Consider the following 4,733-nt stretch of genomic DNA (forward strand, 5'->3'; position numbering starts at 1 on the left):
AAATTAAATAAAACACCATCCATATCAAATTTCAGTTATTCACATTTATTTGTTATATTTTTTTTTGAAACAGAGGCAATTTTCATTTGACAGGCTAGAATGACCTTCTACCATTTTTTGGGGTATTAAGATTTTCTTTTAACTTTCGTCTACTCTTGTACAAAACTGTTATGCAAATCATGGATGTCATAATCCATGCCCGCCTTGTGGGCCTCCCGTGCCAGTGACGTGGGACTCAATCTGATCATTAGAACACAAAATTCCTTTTCGTCAAGGACCCATCAACATTTGAGTCACCTTCCCTGATCATCGCTTGGAACTCCTTGTTCTTCATGCAATCCATTCCTAGGAGCGTGGCATTTCTCTTGAGACTGTAATGTGATGTCATGTAATCCATTCCCAAGAGCGTGGCTTTTCACTTGAGACTATGGAATGTGATGAGGCCTTTCTCTAGTTCTCCAAGGAGACAAAAGCCATTAGAGAGCTCCTTCATAAGCCCTTCCTCCCTAATTACCCAGCCATGGGTGTCACACCCCTACACCTGTGGTAGTCTTCCAACCGCTTATAGCGAGGTGCGGCACCGCCGAACGCTTTCTTTTCACCAATACTAACATTCATGGACTACGCCTAATTCACTTGTCCTTACTTAGTTTGTGTTTCACAACCAAGTAAAATTACATTTATCCTTTATACCAATGAACACCCATACTCATTCATTATCCACAACAATTATAAAAGACAATAACAATTGCATAGTATAAAGGGGAGGGGCAGCTCCCGAACAAATCTGCCCGACAATATATATTATTCAATATTTCTTCATAATAATACAATCATCACAAGTAATGCTTGGCAAGCTCCAAGCCAATACTTAGCTTCTTTTACAATATAGGCGAATCAGCGTTTTACAATAACCATATGCACGCCTTACACGAAGGGAGGGTGCTCACCCGAGCTACCAAGACCCCCTTGTCAATCCCGGCACAATTCTGCACATAAGACAACCCTGGGCACACCTTGCCCAACCCACAACCGGCTCCAAGTAATACCCGAAACTGCGCCCTCAAGACATGCGCATGAGCTATGCGCATTCTCTCCAAATCTGCGCACTTTTCCTTGACTCCTTGAGCTATGCAAAGTTGTCTTCTTCGTTCTGCCTTCAAATGAATCCCAACGCATGCCAATATATATGTGTTCTAGCATGTCTTCACTGTGGGTGGTGGCACTCCAGCCGACCCCCAAAACAATGATATAACACCCCTGTGTGTGCCTAAACATGTGTCGGCTTGGCCACACATCCCTCCCACGCTTGCAGGGTATAAATCCTCCATCGTCCCATCGCATTTCCTAAGTGTCGTAAACTTTCCAACGTTTCGTCGCAAGCAGCTCTCTAAAACGTCGCATTTCTGTTCAGCGCGCGCCCGCCCGTGCGCCCGCCCTTGCGCCCACTCGCGTGCCCGTCGTCCGCCCGTGCGCCCATCGTGCATGCCGACTCGCCCGACACCCAACCGTGGTCGTGCCCGGAGGCCTTACAATGGGGGTCAGAAAGTCCTCAAACTGAAAGTCCACATTGGGTTTTCCCACCATTTCATCTGTCACTTGGGAATTCAAACCTGTATCCACAAAGTTATATTTGCTGAAGGTGCCGAGGGGAGTCAATAAGCACCAAAATCAATACAAAACCTTATATGCTCCCAATTGCCTAGACTGAAGCAAAGAGGGTCAAATTTGAAACAAGTAGATTTGCTGACTGTATTCCTACTACGCCTGCTAAATATGTTAAAGAGAAATATACATAGCTTCCATGCACACCAAAGTATGACATTTGAAAAATGTAAAGAAGCATCGATCTCAAGGTGAGAAAAATCTAAAATGAAGTCAAAACATTTAGTATACAACACATATTACATAAAGGAGAATCGTCAAAGGAAGGAAAAAAAAATAAGACAAATGATCTGATTAAATTGAGACAAGGGATCGTATTTCAGTGGACCTGGAAGCAACTCAACATAGCCTAAGAGTAACTTGGACTTAGGAGAAACTCAGGACAAACTTGGCTAGTAAAAAATCTATACTTAAATAGGCAAACACTGTTAAAACCTACCAAGAAGGTGAAATTCGGTCAACCTCAATGAGTTAATAAGTCAAGGTCAGTCAAACTCATACATTTTGACCAGATTTGACCAAGTTTGGCCCAAACAAACCAACCCACACTTGTTTTAGAGTTGGGTCGATTATACTGCCTGAATCTACTCAATCTTGTTTCTATGATGTGTAAAAATTGACCTATCTTCTTGTAATCAATACTTTGACTAAAACAACTAATATGCAACAACTTATAGCACAGAATGAAAATATGGAGAATTTTCAAATATCCAAAAGCAATTGGGCTCTTGTACCAGACAAGGTTACACTATGAATTATACAAATATTGAACTTTACAAGTCCTAATCTCCATCGTAAGAACATAATTCACTGACAAAAAAGTCTCAATGTGATATCTATGCTTTAAAAGATATAAAAAAATAAAAATGAAAAAACCAGGTCAAAAGCCATAGTAAATAAAAACTTTTGTATAAAACATTCCTAAACACCCTGTTGGCTTCAGTGATTTGACAGTCATAACTTCTACTTACTGAAGCATCTCTGCGATCATAATGAGCTATAATTGTGAGAAATTTTGCAGTATGGTCTATCTTATACAGCTAAAAAAAGCTATAAAACACTGTTCTGCAACATTTACTGTTTTGGCATAAATGAGTAGCTAGAACATACCTGGAGGGACATATCCAACTGAACCAGCGATTACAAAAATACTCCCTGTGCTCTTGGAAGGATCAACAATCTTGCAAAGCTCAATATAACCTATTTGTGGCTCTGCTAAAGACTTCAGGAGAATGTTTTTGGCAGTGAGATCAAGATGGAAGATTGTTTGCTGACACCCATGTAGAAAAGCCAAACATTGCGCTACACCTATGGCAATGCTGCAACAAGACGACCAATCCAATACAGAAACATTACTAGTGTGAAGGAATTCTGAGAGGCTGCCTTTATGAACATATTCGTAGAAAAGGTAAGCAGAATCTATGTCTAGAACATGTGCCAAGGGAGTCAGGATGTTGGGATGCCTTAGCTTCCCCTGCTTCTCCAGTTCTGCACCAAGCTTTCGGTAGCTTCCAGATTTGAAAATTTTGTCACTCCAATTGAGCTTCTTCACTGAAAAACTAATGCGAGAAGGCATGACAGCTTTCTAATAGGTACTAAAATTGTTCTTTAGGAAGACATTTGCCGGATCTACAGTGACTTGAACACCCTTTCCAAAGTCAATCCTTAGCCTGTGGATACTATCAGGATGAATAAAATGGCTTTCAATCTTGCAGGCTAGTTGCACTTTTGGCATTTGCTGATCACCACGTCGAAAGTATTTTCTGGCCACAATGAACAATCCGACAACCACATTTGCGAAGACAACACCTACAACAACAACTCCAATGATCAAAATTGTCGAGATTTTTTTCCTTGCAGAAGCGGCAGGAGCAGAACCGAATTTCCCAGTAGTATAGAGACCAGGATTTTCTGTATCAATAATTATCAAACCTTTTGGAGAATTTGGAAATTTTGGAAGGACACCTGTTAATCTATTGTTTGAGATGTTCAACAATGTAAGACTGCCCATAGCTATCAAGGAACTCGGAACTTCTCCAGTCAAATTATTGTTGGAAAGATCCAAAATTTCTAGCGTGATCAAACTGGAAAGAGAACTTGGGATTTCCCCCTGTAGAGAATTGCAGTTGAGATTGAGTTGAATTTGCAACTTTGTGACGGATCCAATTTCTTGTGGAATTGTTCCACTTAGATTGTTGCCACCCAACTGGAGCTCTAACAAGGACACAACGTCTTGAACATTCATTGGAACCGTTCCTGTTAGGTTGTTGTTCTGTAGTCACAAATTTTGCAGCTTCTTAAGCTCGAAAACTTCTGGGGGTATAACCCCTGATAGAAGATTGCCACTCAAATCGATAAATGACAAATTAGATAAATTTGACAGTCCACCTGGAATGATTCCATTAAAATGATTATTCGGCAACTTCAACACTTGCAAATGTTTTAGTGAAGCCAGCGGATCGGTTAATGAGCCTGTCAATTTGTTGTGGCTAAGATCAAGTAATTGAAGACTGGTACATTTCGCCAGTTGCGGCGGAATCTGGCCATCTAGTAAATTGTTATTCATTTCTAAGTATGTCAATCCATTCGCATTCCCAATTGTAGAAGAGATACTTCCATTTAGAGAATTGTTGCCTATTCGCAGCCTAAACAACATACTCGAGAAATTCTGAGGAATCTGTCCGGTGAGCAAATTCTGCGTGAGATCCAGTGCCTGCAAGTTGCTCAGAGAAAAAAGTTCTGGAGGAATGCTTCCCCTTAACCGATTGTAGCTCAGATCCAGAAACTGCAATCCTTTGAGGTTAGCTAACTGATGAGTATGCTTCCAGAGAGTTGATTCTGATTCGATGAGAAGTGAGTCAGACTAGAGAGATTACCCAATGTTCCAGGAATCTCTCCAGAGAAGTTATTGGCTGACACATTCAGGACTCTTAAATTGGGGAAGTTCCCAATACTATCGGGGATGTTTTCCTTCAGCGTATTGAAGCCGAGGTCTAGAAAATCCAAATTGGTGCAATTCACAAGCTCCTGGGGAAATTACCCCGCAAAAAAGTTATGAGAGAGATCTA

The 4,733-nt window shown here is 41.0% G+C and overlaps 1 pseudogene; it reads right to left on the bottom strand.

Annotated features, from left to right (window-relative positions):
* Positions 1-1,196: 1,196 nt before the first annotated feature.
* LOC149201931 (receptor protein-tyrosine kinase CEPR1-like) lies at positions 1,197-3,910 on the bottom strand (annotated as a pseudogene).
* Positions 3,911-4,733: the final 823 nt, after the last annotated feature.

The sequence above is a fragment of the Pinus tabuliformis genome, chromosome 2_1 (genome assembly GCF_031772625.1).
Source record: "Pinus tabuliformis cultivar Carrire ecotype Pingquan chromosome 2_1, CPIR1, whole genome shotgun sequence".
Classification (NCBI taxonomy): Eukaryota; Viridiplantae; Streptophyta; class Pinopsida; order Pinales; family Pinaceae; genus Pinus; species Pinus tabuliformis.